The sequence below is a fragment of the Cajanus cajan genome, chromosome 1, assembly GCF_000230855.2.
Source record: "Cajanus cajan strain Asha chromosome 1, NIPB_CcT2T_4, whole genome shotgun sequence".
Classification (NCBI taxonomy): domain Eukaryota; kingdom Viridiplantae; phylum Streptophyta; class Magnoliopsida; order Fabales; family Fabaceae; genus Cajanus; species Cajanus cajan.
In genome coordinates, this window is record NC_138517.1 from 48,371,377 (window position 1) to 48,391,038 (window position 19,662).

Consider the following 19,662-nt stretch of genomic DNA (forward strand, 5'->3'; position numbering starts at 1 on the left):
CATAAATATTTTTAAACATATAAATTATATCTTTTATTTATAATAAATGATTTGTATTATAAAAAATATTTTTATTTATTGATAATTTATTTTAAAATATTAAATTGTAATTAATAAATAATTGTGATAGATAAAAATAAATTAGATAAAAAGTTAAAAAAAAATCTTACTCACTAAAGAAAAGTTCCTAAAAATACTCTCACACAAGATTGAGGTTCGTACTTAATATATAAGGATTATTTCTTTTAATTTCTCTTTAATATTATTTACATTAGTTTAACTATAGGCTTATATTTAATTTTTGGAATGAAATAATGAATTTTTATGTTTTACAAAGTAAATATAATCAATTTTTTAATGAAAATTGATTAATACAAATCAACACTCAACCTTAGTTTATTTTATGAGTTTCATGTTTTTCATTTTGCTCATGATTTTAGTTGTAATACCCTAAGGGCATACCTTAGTAGTATCTATTATCCTCAAGGTTTCTAGGTTTCAATGATATTTTTAATTTATCAACAAAAAAAAAAAAACAACTCATTGTGGACTGGTTAATGTATCTGTCTCATTTTGCATTTTGAAGAGTTAGGAGAGAAAAGAAAGAGAAAGAGGGAGCTTTGACGAGGAATGCTTAGAATCATCTCAAACTGCATCAGATTGTTCCTATTGACACAACAAGGTACGGGGGGAAATGAGTAATTCACCTGTGGGATTACAAGAGAGAATAGATAGTGGGAGAAGTCCCTAAGTTCTTAGGATTTTTCTATTCCCTTTCTCTAGATGAAATTGATGATCTAATTAAGTTTTTTATGGAGTTATGTTCGTATTTCTTGTATTGTTTACTGAAATCGATGATCTGGATGAAGATTCAACCCCTCTTGAAATGTCTTTATGGGTTAGGGTTCATGAGGAAATGGGGATGATGTTAATTGATATGTGATTTGTGAAATTAATGTTGTACAATGTCTTTTTGTGTAATGATAAGTGTTTCTAACCGATTAGATTATAAAAAGGATGGTTGTATAATAAATTATGGATTTTGGGGTGTTCTGTTCATGTTGTGTTTTTCTAGAAATCGTGTTGGCACCGGGCTTGAGCCCTTAACATCAGGCTTGCATTCATACTAATGAATGTGAAGCCTAGAAAGATTTACGTTGGGCGTGGGGTGTTTCATGTCAGGTGTGACTACCTTGGGGGTACTCTCTATGGCTCCTTAGTACTGGGCGTGAATTCCTGGCGCTGGGCGTTGTTGAAGATTGAAGAATCTACATCTGGAAGATGTTCCCTAGAAGTTTTAGTTTTGATGTTTTGCTCATGTTGCTTTTTATTTTAAGCCTATGTCAAAAGGATAATGTATTGATTGTTTAAAAGATTAGGCTTGTATGTGTTTGTTTGTTATGTGTTAAAAATTAGTAATTAACATGAAGGTAAAAATATCATAATACTCATTTTTCTTATTTCATTCATTGTTGAGAACATGAAGTATTAATTTACTGAGTGTTTGAGACTTTAAATGAAAACTTGAAAACATCAGAAATTTTCTGAGTTAAGGAATAGATTACCTGAACTGGTAATAGATTACCTGACTCATGTTGAAAAACTGATTGATACTGGAATAATCGATTACCATGTGTGGTAATAGATTACCAAACTGATTCTGATGATTTCAAGAGGAAAAAGGATCGTGTTAATCGATTATCTCTTTAAAGTAATCGATTACCTCTGTTCCAAATGTGAGTTTTGTGTTATTTTGGCATCGTGTTAATCGGTTACCATGTTAGGTAATAGATTAAAACAGGAGCTGAAATAATTAGTTCAGTTATTCTAACTCGTGGTAATAGATTACCATCACAGGTAATAGATTATCTCCGTTATGAATATAACTGAAATAACTGTTTCCTTGCACATGAAAATTGTCTTTAAATAAGATTAAAACTGAAGCTTTTAGAAGAGAATTTTTCACACACGGAAAGAAGAGAAATACTTACACGAACAAGAGAGACTTTTTTTTAGAATACACATTACTGCAAAAGAGAAAAAGATTTTCTGAAAAAGAAAGAAAGAACATATCTGCTGAAAATCAACTTTTGGAAAAAGAAGTGTGCAAGATCAATTCAAGAAGATGAAGTTCATATAGAAAATTCATTCTAAACTGGTTTACGTTGTTGAAGATCATATCTACACGAACAGGTGTACTCGTTTCTGATCTTTTGTTATTGTTTGAATGGTTTTAACTCTTGAGATTAGAGAATCTCTGGAAGAGTTGTGTAAAGAGAAATCTTGAGATAGGTTTTTCTCAAGTAGGATATTGTGGGATCAATATTCTTGGGTTATATGTTTCTTGTGGAGTCAAGAAATGGTTTGTTAATCTTGTGGGTGTCAAGATTTGCTTGTTAAATTCATTGATTGGATATTGCTTGTGCAGGGTGCATGTAAAGAATATCAATAGTGGATTTGACTGGAGTTAGAGGTGTATCTAAATCTGAAACTGGATGTAGGCCTTTGGATGGCTGAACCAGTATATATCTTGGTGCATGATTTTCTTAACTCTTACACTCTTTACATTCTGTATAAGTTTCTTGATTAATGTTGTATGAAGAAAAACATTATCTGCAGAAACTGAACTTTAAAGATTCTTGGTAATTGATAAATTCAATCTTTACATATCTTGTATTAATTGTGTTATTCAAATCTTGTTGGATAAGCTGTGCATATATAACTCTGAATTACTTTTTATGTTTAAAGGTTTGTTTTAAATCAAGATTTGTTTGGTAAAGATTTAGAAAGCAAACAAGAAAAGGAAAACTAACATAGAATCTATTCAACCCCCCCTTCTAGATTCTAACCGTAGGGACCAACAGGCGTGAGAGAGACCTAGAGCTCTCTGTGGCTCCTTAGCACCAGACCCAAATTCTTCGCGTCAAGCGCGAGAGAGACCTGTGTTAAGTCTAAAGCCCTTTTGAAGATCTTTATGAAGATGAAGTTTCAGTTTTGACATAGCTTTGTTTAAGTTTTCTTCATTTTATATTTTTGGTCTATGTTAAAAGGATATTGCATTGATTGTTTCATAAGACTTAGGCTTGTATGTGTTTGCTTGTTATGATTATTATGATTTCAAAAACTTTGTTTTAGTAAACTTAACTCAATGTTTCTCATTTTATATGAAAACATAATGTAATAAATTATCAAGTATTTGTAATAGATTACAAAGTGTTTTGTCATTAAATGAAATTTGATTCATTCAAAAGAATTCAATATAAAGTCGGGTAATAGATTACCATTTCAGGTTATAGATTACTGAAACTTAATTTTGAAGTGGAATTTGAATTCCTCTCTATGATAATCGATTACCAATCAAGGTCATAAATTTCCATGGTGACTTTTAAGTGAAAACAAGTGATTTTTGCATTGGGTTAATCGATTACCCTCTTTAGTAATCAATTACCTCAACATAAAATTGAGTTTTATGCTTGCTAAAGCTCGGGATAATCGATTATCATGTTTGGTAATAGATTATTCCTGTTTTAGAATCAATATGATTTTAGTTTTTAAAAGTCTGGTAATAGATTACATGCATCAGTAATAGATTACAGATGTTATGAAATTTTTAAATGTTGAAATCCTCTTTGCACTATAAATATAACTTTTTTCAAAAACTTAAAAGAGAGATCATATATACTCTGAAAAACGTTTTAGAATATGATCATATCACACACTTTTCAGAAAGAATACAAGTGGTAAAGATTGATTAAATAAGATGAGTTCTTGAAAGATTTCAAGAAATTTATGAGCTAATCTTTGTTGAAGATCATTCTACACATATCAGGTGTATTCTCTCTGATCTTAAAACTTTTTTTGTACTATTGGGTTGTATTACTCTTTGAGATAGGGTGTCTCAAGAAGATCATTAAGATGAATCTTGAGATTGCTTTCTCTTAAGTAGATTCTTGTAGGGTGTAAGAATCTTTGTTTGTGAAATCTTGTGGATTCAAGATAGGGTATGATTTTCATTCTGATTGTAATATTGCTTGTACATGGTGTGTGTAAATCATATTATAGTGGAATGACTTGATTGCTAAGTCAGAAACTGGATGTAGGCCCTTGTATGGCTGAACCAGTATAGATCACTGTGTATTTCTCTCTTAACCTTCATCTCTTGATATAATTCTTGTGAAAATTGTTTAAAATAATTTCAAGAAAATGTTTTTTTGAATGTTATCAATTGCTTATTCATATTCAATTTATCATATATGCAATTTGGTAATAAAAGAAAGAAGGAAAAATACTAAAATCAATTTGGATTACAAATACTTGTTCCACTGTGTGGTAAATATGTTAATTTGTATCTCTTACTAAGTTGTAATATGAATTTGATTAATTGATGTTGGAATAAGAAAGAAGAGAATAAGAAATTTTTTAAGTTCATAGAAAGTCATCTAAGTGAAGAATTTATTCAACCCCCTTTCTAGATTCATGTCCTACCAAAACTAACAACTTGGACCTCTTTGTGGCTCCTTAGTGCCAGGTGAAATTATAATTTGGCCGGGCGTGAATTTGTGGTGTGATAAATGTATTGATGTGTTTTGAAGATGATTTTGAGTTGTATGACGTCCTTGATAACTGTTGTATGAATAAAAACATATGGTGTGTATGTGGATGAGTATAATTTGAGTATGAATGTTGTGTATTTGGAGGAGTGTAATTGAATATGAGTGGTGTGTACTTGGATGAGTTGACATACAAATGTGGTTAAATATAACTTTATTATAAATTATGCATTGGCGTGAAAGGATAAGGGTATGATGTGACTTGGCATGAGTATTGGTGCATGTTGCGTACGCATTTACCTTAGCCTAAGTAGTGGTTGTTAACAAGGGATGTATCCTTAAACACTAGCCTAAGTGGTAATTAATAATGTGACACCGGTCATGAGTGATGTAAATGGTGTGGGATACATTATTTGTACACTAGGCTAAATGGTGATTAATAGTGTGACACCGATCATAAGTGATGTAAATGGTGTGGCCATTAGTGGCGGTGCTTGAGGAGATTGATGAGGTTCGATCATTGTGTGGCACTCTAAGTCAATGCTTCTTAGGAGGTTGCATTTCATTTGCATTGATGTGAGCATGAGCATGACATATGAGTTGTATGATGATGTGACTAGAGTAATAATAATCGTTGAATATATGTGGTGATGACATGGTTGTGATTGAATTGTATGTTGGGTATACTATATGTTTGGATTGGAGTTCTCTTCTTGTGATTTACATATGAATACTTATTTTTCTTACTCGTATGCTTTGTGGTTTTATTTTAGGTAATGATGACCATGATGAGGGTGGCACTTAAGGTGCCGAGAGTTAAAGTTACGGGTTTGTTTTGATAATGTGACATCGAGGCAATGAGATTAGAGTAGAAGTTTATAACTTATTTTAATTTTCCATTTCTTCCTTGTTTAGATACAATTGTCAACCTTATACTGTATAATTTTATTTTAATTTGATTGGATGTTTAGAGGTAGTTTCTATGTGAACCTATTCTACCTGAGTATCTATTGAAACTTTTCCTTATTCAATTATATCATATGTTGCGGTAGAATGGGTGTCATAGCCGAGAGGTCAGAAATCTCTCCATAGTGTTTGCCCTAGGTGAGGCTAAGGCCAAGCTTGGTGAGAAACTTTCATAAAAACAACATCAAATGGCACCTAGTGAAGCATATTTGGCACCCAATGCTAAAGGAACAAAGGCATCTTTTGAATCATCATACCCAATGTTGTGAATCTACACCCGATATGATCAAAAAGTCTGAACTTACGTATAAATGAGATATAGAATTTTTTACCCTCCAAACTCATTCTTAACACTTATAATTCCAATTTAATTAGTATAACATTTTCAATTCACTCTTAGAACACTTTTATACCATCAATTTTCTCCCAAACATTCCTAACATACAAAACCCCCCATACATGAACTCTAACTCCCAAAAGAAACAAACACATGACAAATGATAAATCAACACCACAAATCATGAGAATTACAACAATATATAGTCTTACTCACACTAAAACAAATACAATATCATTAAATGTATATAAAGAAAACTAAAGAGGCTTAGGGATTGTCTTACTACCTATAATATTTATACATGCCACATAAAGAGACAATCTCACTCCCTTTTTTACCTCAAATGATGATCTTTGGAGTGAAAGGCATTATCTCGATAGTGTGGAGGTTGTTCCACACACTCCTAAGGGTTATCCTTTAAGTTCTCCTCTATAGGTTCCCTCTAAGTTTCAGAAACTCTAAAACTGATCGTACTTATGTTACCTAACTCTTACTTTTCTCTATATAATAACGTAAACTTTGGGTTGGACTTCTTAAAGTTCAAACCCAAAGACTAATTCACTGACTCAACATTTGCCTTATTTTATTTTTTAAAATTTTTTATTTATTTTCTATACCAAAATAACTTTGTTTATTTTAAAAGCCAAATTAGCCAAATTAACCAAATTAATTGAGTAAATAAGATAAATTATATGTTAAATAATAATTTTTATTTTATTTACAAAAAATAGGATGTTACAATAATCCTCCACAAATGATATCAGGTGAACTTAATGAACATATCCATTTTGTCCTTCCAATATGGGTAATCTCATCCATTAAAGGTTAGAGACCCTATAAAGAAAGCTTATTTTGGTAGGTACTATCCTTCATTACTTCTCATCTTTGGATATTTTCCTTTAGTACTATTTGATGTTCAACTTTGTTAAAAGTTAAGTTCTAAGACCAGATTATGGAGTAAAGACAGACATAAGAAAAGGAGTTTAATTGTGTTTATTGAAAACATCAACACTTTTTTGTAAGTAGTGAATTAAACACACAGATTGAAGGTTAAGATGAATCAATTTAACACAAAGGACTTATACTAGTTCATCTCAACCATTGGAATTACATCTAGTTCTTGATCAATTGTTCAAGTTCCACTACCCTCTTTTAAAAAGATAGAATGTAATCTTTAAAGAAGACATTATTGACTCAACCTAAGTGTTCTTTGACTTGTCTCTTGATGGAAGAGCATGGGCTAAAGGCCCAACCACTAGAGCTATGGCCAGGAGATTACTTGAAGACTTGACTGCTTCAGAGCTTAGTGGGCCCAATGGGCTTGGTGGGCCTAGGGTGCTTCTCATATGGACCTTACTTGACTAAACACCAAGTTTTATTGCATTTTATTAGTATAGGAAATTACTTTGATTTTGGTCTTGTATTTTGACCATAGACTAGGTTTTATTTTCTTGGGCTTGTATTTGGGCTTCTTAGGCTTTGGGCTTTTGATACCCAATATTAGGCTCATTCTTCTTCTTGTAATTTTTCCTATTCATTGTATTTTCTTGACCATTGTATTTCTGTCATTAGATTAGGGTTTAAGGAGGATTAGTAGTTTAATGAGATTAGGGTAAATTAGGGTAAATTAGGTTAAATTTAGGATGTATTTAAGTTGCATTTAGGTCACACTTTTGGCACCACCTTGGTTGCACAAGTGTGACACCGAAATGCAACCCTAAATGCATACTAAATTCACCCTAATTACATTAAGCACTCATGGGACCGGTCATACACATGTGTGACAAGATTTGAATTCAAATTCAAATTTGAATTCAAATCTTGGCGCCAACATGGTGACCTCTCATGTGGCGCCAAGTGTCTCCCTAGTTTCGGATGCATATATGTCCCTCCTTTCACCTATTGTACTCACTTTGAATATTGAATGAAATTTGAGAGCTTTTAGTGCCAAGTTTCTCTCCTCAAAGTCCCTAAGAGTTCACCTCAAAACCCTAGGAATTTCTCCTTATTCCTTCCCTTTGAAGTGAGTTCTCCCTTGATTCTTGAGCTTGGATGCTTCCATCCAAGGCTTGAGCCTTCATCCATCCGTGTTCCTTCTACATTCAAGAACAATTCCATTCGGTGATATTTCCTTGAAGAAGATCCGTGCCTAGGAGGAACTTAGGAGGAGTTCATTCTTCACCTCTCCTACTTCCTTCTATCATCTCTTCAAGCGAAATGCCTTAGTATTCTTTTAAACAAGAAAGTCTTTCTAGACTTTATACATCAAGTATTCTTTGAACTCAAAGCCTTTTTATATGCTTCAAGCTATAAAAAAAAGTTTGCACTACGTAAACTAACAAAGAATCGTCTTATTACACACAAGATGTGATAATCCATCAAGTATAAAGAACATCTTTATAGAGAGTATAAGAATAAAGAATAAGAATGTGCATTCTTGTTCATTTTTCTTTGTTCGTCCAAGCTTCTTATATATGTAAAACCAAAAAGTGACCATTACAAATCCCTTGAGTCTGTCTTGTGGATTTTCTTCAGCTTCCTTCACCTTAATTTCTTGTACAAAATATTTGTATGTTAGTGCATCATATGGTCACTTTATTTGATCAAGGATGATGTTTATCAACTTTAGAGTACAAAAGGGTAGAAATTGTAGCATGTGTCACTCCAAAACAACTATTAGTTAACTTTAAGTACCTAAAGGGTTGTTATGACACCCTTTACCCCACATACATATTACACAATAAATATAAAGTACATTTTCTGAGTAAATAAAACTTTGTTAATCGAAACAAGGTTCCAAAACACATACATAGAGAGTTCATATTCATATTTCACAAATTGTAGTCCAATATAGAAATGATGACAAAATAAAATATTAGTCCTTTCAAAACACAATAACAGTAATGAAAGTCCTATGCTAATCCTAACTAAGTCTGATGTCACATGTCCTATCAAAGAACAGCCCATAATGAGACTTAAACCTCATCACCAACATCCTCATGCTGATGATCACCTGTAACACAATAAAAATCACATAGAGAAACAAGGGAGTGAGAAATATCTTACTCTAGTTCAGACGTAGACATAAATGTTAGGTAACACACAATCAAGCACAACTCTCAAGTTACAGATACATTAGATCACATGCACATTCACTTATCTTGCAATGATGTCATGGACTTGACTCATAAATGCATGCATGTGACGCTATATAGAAGTTGTGCATTTCTCATCATTGGTATGCTGCTACAACAACATACCTGGGGGCACGTTCATTCATAAATACATCACTGGTGACCAAAGGTACACCTGAAATAACTCAATACATCTCTAGCATGCGGCCTAAGCGGCACACCTGGAATAGTTCAATACATCATTGGTGACCCAAGGTACACCTAGAATACCTTAATACATCAATAGCATGCGGCCTAAGCGAAACACTTGGAATAGGTCAATACATCACTAGTGACCCAAGGTACACCAAGAATAGCTCAATACATCACTGGTGACCCAAGGTACACCTAGAATAACTCAATACATCAGTGGCATGCGGCCTAAGCGGCATACCTAGAATAACTCAATACATCACTAGCATGCAGCCTAAGCGGTACACTTGGAGTTATATATGCACATGATGAATGTCACACATTTACTATTTCATTGACTCAATATTTCACTTATGATGTCTCATCATATCTCATATCACTTGTCACATTTAACATCTTCATAATCATCCCATAAGATCATGCACATAAAGGTTCTCATCAAAAGATCATGTCCCTAATTGTTCCTTATAGGGTTTCCCACAAGAACCTACAGAGCACTCTAATTCATATAAAAACTTATCTATTTTCGACATTAAATACATATTCATGAATAACATCCAACAAGCAACACATTAGAGACAACAAACACCTAAACAGAAAACTTTCACATTTTGCATGCATCAGGTAAGGGATTGGGAGCCAATTCTACTATAAAACATATCTAATATCAAAATAAAACACATATTCATACTCAGAATCGTACAAGGAATACAACAGAACAGTCAAAAAGCAAAACAGAAAATATCCACAAAGTACCTCTTTCCATAAGCATACATCAGGCAAAAGATTGGGGCCAATTCGACTGTCAAACATATCCAATTTCAAAAATTAAACACATATTCATACTCAAAATCATACAAGGAATGCAATAGAATAGTCAAAAAGAAAAATAGAAAACATTCATAAAGTACCTATTTCCATAGGCATACATCAGGCAAAAGATTGGGGACCAATCCGACTACCTAACATATATTCCGGCCCACACCCTCAAGTGAGGTCTCTCACTCTCCCTTATCTTGATGAGTAGAAGACGAAGCGCTTACGGTTCCCCGATGACCTCCTCCTCATGATTTTCTTGAGTTTTTAGAGCACAACACGTAGAAAAGAAGGAGAAAGTGAGAAACGTAAAAATAACTCTTGACAACCTCCTTTCTTAAAAATAATAATAATAATATTTAGCAAAAAATCACTACGTCTCTCTTTTCCTTCTCATAAAATAATTAAAATAATTAAACATATTTCCTCCTTTTAATAAATAAAATAAATATAATTCTTGATAAAAACATATCTTCATAAAAAATAGTCTTATAGAAAATAATCCAAATATTAATTAAAAATCATGTTTTATATTAAAATAGTGCTCACATAAAATTGATAAGCAATATAAAATATACTTCTCCCTTTTAGTAAAAATAACATGTTTTATCTAAAAGTAGAACTCATATCTACTAGCTAAATAATATTAAAAATCCATCTAATAAACACTCTAAAATATTAAAATAAATACAAACATATTATTAATAAAATACATTTCTTAAATTTACCTATATATCACTAATCAAAATAATCTTTATAAATCATGTCTCATAAATAAAATAGAGCTCATACAATTAATTAAATAATATCAAAATTCTAAAATAACTATATTAAATATCAAAATAATTTTAAAAATATTATTTATATAAAGTATGAAAAATTGAGGTGCTACAGTTGTTCTTATCCTTTCTATGAAGAAAAGCAAACATCATCCTTTCAAAGTCGTTCTGACTTAAGAAACTTTTATTTTTTCGATCTATACATTGAAAACAAATTACAAAACATCAAACATAATAAATATTGTAATAAATTTATTCATCTATGACAGATGATACATTCATCAATTTGATATATGGACGTTTTTAAGACTTACTCTTATATGATCTTAAAGAGTTCTCATGCAATCATCTTATATAATAGTTTTTCTATACTTTACAAAAATGAGTACATTTGTTAACATTAAAATATAAATTTTAAGAGATTATAATTTACCCTTTGATATAACATTTTTTCCTTTTTTATGGTGACAACACCTAATCATCATTCTAGTCTTGATTTTTTATATAATTATTGGTTGTAATAACTAGGTGACAATAAATTTACACACTCTTAAATTTATTTATTGATAATTTCAAATTTTGTCTGGTGATGCAACTATATCAAGTTAACTATAATGATCAAAATAAAATTTGGAAGGCTATCAATGAATGATTTGTTAAAAAGGTATGAATTGCTTGCTTTTTATGTGGGGTTGTCTTATCATATTATTTTAATGATGAAAATTAAATCCGTAAATAGTTTATGAATTTTGTGAATATTTTTTACTTATTTTAATAAGTTTCACCGTGAATAATATAAACCTTATTAGGTATATTAAAATAAACCTTTGATTATATATTCTTGTGATACACCTATGTCAAATAACCACTTAATTCAATTATCTGTCTAAAGTCTAAATTCTTCCTAATCCTCCATTAATGGAAAAATTGTGTTAGAAATACACTCACTGCATGGCAGAATAGTTCATGAAAATATAACTGCCAAAGGTTTAATTTGTCATTGTGAGAAATATTGTTGATAGTCTTGAAGGACAAACCTTTTTCAAAATATAAAGACTAAGAGAATCAAATTTAAATTTAAGAAATTAAAAATATTATTTTAAAATTTAAAAATTAAAAAGATATTTAAACTAATGTTGTACATTGTGTTTTCAGATAATTCTATATGTGGGATGATGACAATTACACAAATTGAAGTTCAGAACTCTACATTGACCACAATTGAACACGAACATTCCCAAAGTGGTTAAGAAACCACCAACACCAACACAAATAAGCCCATACAACAAAGTAAAATCTGTAACACCCTATTTTTATAAAAACATAATATAGCTATTTTATTAATAATTTTGATATTTTATTTTTATTAATAAGAGCTGTTTAATATTTATTTTATTATTATTTATTATATTTTTGATAATTAAATATTTTGAATTTAGTAATTGTTAATTATTTTATACAAATATATATGGTGAGGTTTTATAATTAAAGATTATACTATTTAATTATTTATGATAAGGGAAGGGAGCTTATTTTTGATAATCATGATTCACATTTTTACTAAAAGGTTAAAGGGAGGTTATGTTTTTTTAAAAAAAAAAAAAAACTGATCAGTTTTACATTTTACATTTTTCTCACGTACATGTTTACACTTTAGAGCTTGGAGAGCTGGAAAGGGGAGGAAACCACCCCAGAGTTAATCATTCATCTTTTTTTGCTCAATAAGGTAAGGGGGAGTGAGAAATCTCGCTCTGGGTGTGGAAATGTATGTTGGGTAGTGAGAATGGTCCCCAATCTTGTGTTTGTTGTATGGTCATATATGAGGGGTTTTCCCAATTGTGTCTTTTTCACTTTTTGTTCTTCTTGTATATGATTAATTGTATGAATTGCTTGAATTTATGATTAATTTCAGTTTTAGAATTGTATTTATATGATCTGAGATCTCTATGGGTTCCTATGAGAAACCCTAAGGAAATATATTGGGAGTTATATGAGAAGATTGTTTGAAGATGTAATTGTTTGAGTAAATTGTACTATTTTAATGTTTATTCTATGATTTAGAACACTTTTACCAATTGTGTGAAGAGATTGATGATTTGGATACAGAATGCATAAAATCGCAGATCTGGAGAGTTTTAATCGCAAAAACCATGTTGAGCACCATTTCTAGTGCTAAGCGTCAAGGTGATAGAAATTTGGTAATGTTGTCTGTGATCCTTAGGCTAAGCGTGAAACTGAGGCTTAGCGTGGCCCACGCTAAGCGTGAGATTCCACGCTTAGTGTGGCTCAACTAGAGAGTTAAGATTACTCTCTAGAAGCCTTGTGTTGAGCACCCAGTATGGGGCTGAGTGCTAGCTAGTTGCACTGTTATGCTTCTTCCCTTCTTTGTTTAATGAATTCTATTAGTGTAAGATGAATCATGTGTTACTTCTCTTTGATGATCTATGATACACAATGATGTGAATTTCTTATGTTATTCAATGTCATCCTTCAATGAATGTAATTAATGAGTATGCACTACAAGAAAATTCGCTATTACAGACGGCAAGAATCCGTGGGAAATGCCAAAAATCCATCGGTAAATTGCTCGTCTGAAATATTTACCGACGGATTTTTATCCGTGGGTAACTTTCCGACGGATTTTCCCACGGATATATCCGTGAGAAATTTCCCACGCATTTATCCGTGGGAAATTACCCTGAAGGAATTTTTCGTGAAAATTATAATTTTTTTTAATTTTAATAAATTTATTAATGTAACGACCCTCATTTGGCCTCTCAAGGGTTCTATTTTACGATATTTCATTGTTTAGCGTGTTTTATCCTTATTTGTGCAATTTCTGGGAAACTTCCCAGAAGGTCACCCATCCTTGTACTTCTCCAGGTCAAGCACGCTTAACTGTGAAGTTCTGATGAGTAGGCTACCGAAATGTATATATATGTTGTCAGTATAACTTGTACAAATTAATTCATTTAAGTCATCCTCAAATATACAATCTCATATTTTGTACTGTAATAATAATATATAATAATTTTATATTACAAATAATAATAACTAATAATAATAATAATATATTTAATTATTATTTATTTATATGTACTTACTTTTATAATTAACATCTACTTATTTTTATTTAAAATTATAATTTAAATTATTTAATTTTATAATTTATAATGATAATATAATTTATAAAATTATAAATATTTATATATTACATACTTATAAATTAAATTTTAATATTTTAAATAAATTATTAATTAATTTAATATATTTATTTACCTTAAATCAAACATATAAAATTCAAAAAATGTATTTATCCTTGTTTTTTTTTCTTCTAATTATCAATTATTAATAAAATACTAACTTAAAATCTTATCTAATTATATATAATATTCTCATATCAAATTTAAAACCAGATATTAGTTATACAAAAATATTAAGATCATATAGTAAATTGTCAATAAGATTTTAGTTAAATAATTTAAAATAATTAATGTTTCAATTATATTGTTAATTAGCAAATAATTTATTCAAAAAATAATTAATTTTTTTATATTAATTATTAGTAAAATTTAATAACTTTTAATTTAACAATTAATTGGATCGATAAAATTCAACACACGCCATGAGTTATTGAGCGGAAAAACTTTACCAAGAGTTATTTTGTAAGCTATCTTTAATCAAACATATAAAATTCAAAAAATGTATTTATCCTTGTTTTATTTTTTAATTATCAACCATTAATAAAATACTAACTTAAAAGCTTATATAATAATATCATAATATTTTCATATCAAATTTAAAACTAGTTCTTACATTGATGATAAATATAAATTTGTCTGAAATATTTCATCAATAATATAGCTTTTCCTACAAAAATTTTCTCATCGAAAATATAAATTTTTCGACAGATTTAATTTTGTTTTATAAGAAATCATCTTCAATTAATATAACATTTTGTATATATGATTTAAGAGTAAAAAATTTTTAATTTAACGGTTGAATTTACAAAATTCACATTTAATATAAAGTTATACGTAATCTTGTAACTAATTTTGTCTAAAAAGTAATAGATAATCATACCATTAACTGATTTTTATTTTATATATTCTAATTTTATTTGTAATAATATGATTATATATTTAAATAGTTTAATTTTAATAATTTTTTAAGTATATTTTTGTCTTTTCACTTAAAATATTTGAATTTCTATATTTTAATTTGAATTATTTTTGAAGTATATTTTTGTCTTTTTGTCTTAAATTTTTGAATTTCTATATTGTAATTTTAATAATTTTTTTATTTCTATTATTTATTGATTATTTTCTTTTTTAATGTTTTATAACATTATTAAAATTTTATAATTTTAATCTCTATAATTTTATCTTACTTTTTATTTTATAAATATAATTTGGATTATTCATTTTATAATTAAATTAATTTTTTTAAATTTTTTATGAGTTTACATTCTGAGAATGTATTGAAACCCCTCAATCTTTAATTCTACTGATCGTACTATATGTTATTTTTAAATTTGAACTCCTAAACTTTATTTGTTATGTATGACATTTTATTTTGTATGAATGAACTTGTTTTGTTTTACATAACTATGATTGATTTAATATATTTAAATAGGATAATTATTTAATACAATTTTGAATTTTTTAAAAAAATATTTTTTCACAGAATTTTCCATGGATTTCCCACGGACTAATACGTGGGTAATTTCCCATGGATTTGTCTGTGGGTAATTTCCCACGGATTTGTTCGTGGGTAATTTCCCACGGATAAATCCGTGGGAAATTCTGTGAAAAATTATCTTTTTTTTTTAATTCAAATTTGTATTAAATAATTATCCTATTTAAAGATATTAAATCAATCATAATTATGTAAATCAAAACAAGTTCACTCATACAAAATAAAATGTCATACATAACAAATAAAGTTTAGGAATTCAAATTTAAAAATAACATATAGTACGATCAGTAGAATTATAACATAATGTCTAATAATCAGAATATCCATGTTGTTGCTATCTAATAATCAAAGATTGAGGGGTTTCAATACATTCTTAGAATGTAAACACATAAAAAATTTTAAAAAATTAATTTAATTATAAAATGAATAATCCAAATTATATTTTAAAATAAAAAGTAAGATAAAATTATAGAGATTAAAATTATAAAATTTTAATAATGTTATAAAACATTAAAAAAGAAAAGAATTAATAAATAATAGAAATAAAAAATTATTAAAATTAAAATATAGAAATTCAAAAATTTAAGACAAAAAGACATAAATATACTTAAAAAATAATTCAAATTAAAATATAGAAATTCAGATATTTTAAGTGAAAAGACAAAAATATACTTAAAAAATTATTAAAATTAAACTATTTAAATATATAATCATATTATTACAAATAAAATTAGAATATATAAAATAAAAAACAGTTAAGGGTATGATTATCTATTATTTTTTAGACAAAATCAGTTACAAGGACGTATATTTCCCTTTATCTATTACTATAGATAATCAAACAACTATATATTTAACTATTTTTCTTCCATTCATTTTCTCTGTCTTTATCTCTACTTTCTATATATAGATTCATTGAAGTTTTAAATACTCATATTTAAATTCGTTACTTTGTATTTTACTGATTTACTTAAATATAAAATTCAGAAATCAATAAAATATAAATTTAAGAAATTACTACAACTTAAAGAGATATTTTTAAATCAATCAGTTATTAGGAAAAAAAATAATTATTTAGTGTAATTATTTTAACTTTAATGTTTTAAGTTTTAAATAAACAAGATTTAATCTAGAAAAAATTCCATTAACTCCTACTTGAATTTTTTCTCAATAACGTCATACGTATATCTCTTCTCAAATTTTTAAGTGAGTATTAATTTTCTTATTTATTTATTTAAGTGGCACATACAACTACTTATATAAGATAATATTATTTATATACTATTAAGAGAAAATAATTTATTAATACAAATATCAATAATTAAATGAGATTTGATCTCTTACTTCATTATTTCAACTTTTTTGAAATTTATTTTAAATATCATGCTCACTCTGATTTAAAAAAATATATTAAATTTAAGTAATAATTTTAAAAATGAATTGAAAAAAATCTTTTCAAAATTGAAGATCAATGAAAGTTTTCATGAAAATAACATAGTATTGGATGTAATTTAGAAATAAATGATAGATACATATATATGATTTGCAGAACATAATTTAACTTTTTTCCCCCTTATTTAATTAATAACGTTATTTTCAAAGAGATGAGTGATTTTTAAAAATTAAAGAAAAGATATGTTATTCTTAAATTTGGACGTCAAGTGTTGGTATTTTTCAAGATAAGTAAAAAAAAACACATTTACGCTAATTAGTTTATAATTTATAATAACCTAATTAAACATATAATTATATATAGGTAAGTCATACCTCACTCACTCTGATTTATATTTATCTTATTCATTACAATATATTTATATTTTGAAAACACCCATATAATAATGAAAATATTATATAATGCATTGTTGTGTGTATCGATGGGATCAGGATTGCTTGCATTTGAAAAATAATTGGCTTATATTTTATTTAATAATTTCAGACGGATTTAAATCCGTGGGAAATTCCGTCAGAAATTTCAGACGGATTTAAATCTGTCGGAAATTTCGTCGAAAATTTCAGACGGATTTAAATCCGTCAGAAATTCCGTCGGAAATTTCATTAATTAAAACTCCGTCGAAAATTTCGTCAAAAATTTCCGACGGATCTAAATCCGTGGGAAATTTTTGACAGATTTTTGTCCGTGGGAAATTATGTGTCGGAAATTTAACTTTTTCTTGTAGTGATGTGATGTGTTAAAAATTGATATGGTTAAACGACATGATAATGTTATATGATAATGAGACATGATAATGTGATATGAGAATGCATAAAGTCTTGATTTAGATACATCATTTGCATAAATATTTTTAAGGGTACCATATGAAATACACTTCCAGGAGGCCCCCTTCTATAAAAGCTTGGAGATTAGTCCTTGGGGATAACTCGATTTGTAAGTCCTAGTCTCGCCCATTATGTGCATGGGATGTATCTTACGGGGCTTAGCTATTCCAACTAGACCCTTGTAGTATGTCCTTTTATTAAGAGTGCGTAAAGGGTGTGACCTGACATGTACTCCTAAACTACTCTACGAGTGTTGCTAGCGACAATGCACCATGTGATGTTTTACTAGCACCACATGCATGATAATATGTAGTCCGTGTCCATTACATGTGCATTTTAATATTATGTTAGCTTATTTACGTCATGGATAAGTGGGGTGTGATACTGTTGTTAATCTATCTAGGTTATGTATATATACATGTCTTGTTTGTGTTTAGCTATCCAATGTGTATTCCTACACCGTGAGCTAGTGTGAGATGTTTCTAACTCCCTTTTCTTTTGTGTTATTTTCCTTTGGTTGTTATACAGGTGATCATCACTATGAGATTGAAGATGTTGGTGATGAAAATTAGGCTTCAGTATTGGGCTTTGTTCTAATAAGACATGTGACATCGTGGCGTAGATAGGATTAAATTAGGATATTATTTTTATTAAATTATTTTGAAAACCTTAACAATTTATTTCTTTTGTAATTTCTGCTGATTATGTTATTTGTTCAAATTACTAATGTTGTGCTCTTTATCTAGACATGTTTGGCATTTTATTATGAAGGAATTATGTTACTATGATTTTATTATCTGTGTTATGGTATGTGAGATAGAGTGTCACAAAATCCAATCAAATTAAAAACAAAAAATTGTTTGCAAGTTAGTCCCTAATGCGAAAAATACATAAAAGAAGAGAATCGAGAGACGAAGCACCTTAGATCTCATAATCACGCAATCAAACCTTAGAACAATGAAACAAAGCTATTTATCACAGAAAGAAAAAGCACGCAGAGAGAAAAAGAGCAAAGGCCTTACGGTAGGTGCTCTCGGGACAAGGGAATTGCGGCATCAAATTCCATACACGCACAAAGAGATGTGGCGTTGTGTTCTCGTTATAGAGTGAGATGGGAAAAGTCCGAGGAGGTTTGGATTGTGCAAAAGGTTCAATCAAATTAAACCTAGGTTAGAATTTGCACGTAGACAAAGTTGCAAGAAGCAGAATAGAATCTATTTTCTTTTTCTTTGGGGTTTGGGGTCGGTGCAACGTGCAAGGGGGAGCGTGTGGTTGAGATGGAGCAGGGAAATATGTTTTTCCTTTTGTGTTTTTTTTTTCCTTTTTTATTTTAAATATAAAATATAAATATTAATCAATCTAAATATTTTAAAATATATTACACATTTTAAATAGAAATATTAATCGATAAATATTTTAAAATCTATTACATATTTTAAATATAAATATAAATATAAATGTTGATTGATCTATATATTTGAAAATATATTACATGTTTTAAATATAAATATTAATATTAATTAATAAAAACATTTTAAAAATAGATTTAGAAATAAAAATAATTGGAGTTCAATATATGTAGTCACACAATTAAAAATATTTATTTAGAATTAATTTTAAAAAAATAGAAAGTTACAACATTAAAATAAGGAAATTTTGTTTACATAAAAGTAGACATTAAAGGTGGTTATAAAAAATGGTATCGTTTTTAAAGACTTTAATTATATGATAAATATTAAATAAATTTAAATCTTTGAATAAAATTAATATAAAATAAAATTAACAGTAAAAATAACATAAAATCTAAAATTAATATTAAACCTAATTTTTTGTAAAGATAGAAAAGATTACAAAGATAGTCACAATAAGGATTGAACCTAGGTTCCCATGTGTCTAACTTGATGGAAGAGCAT

At 28.6% G+C, this 19,662-nt stretch overlaps 1 long non-coding RNA gene across 1 annotated transcript; it reads right to left on the reverse strand.

Annotated features, from left to right (window-relative positions):
* Positions 1-6,922: 6,922 nt before the first annotated feature.
* LOC114915366 (uncharacterized) lies at positions 6,923-19,422 on the reverse strand. The gene is made up of 4 exons (XR_003803342.2): positions 18,772-19,422; positions 10,091-10,253; positions 9,936-9,981; positions 6,923-8,866 (listed from the first exon to the last, which is right to left on the reverse strand). It is a non-coding gene; the product is annotated as an uncharacterized LOC114915366 (long non-coding RNA).
* Positions 19,423-19,662: the final 240 nt, after the last annotated feature.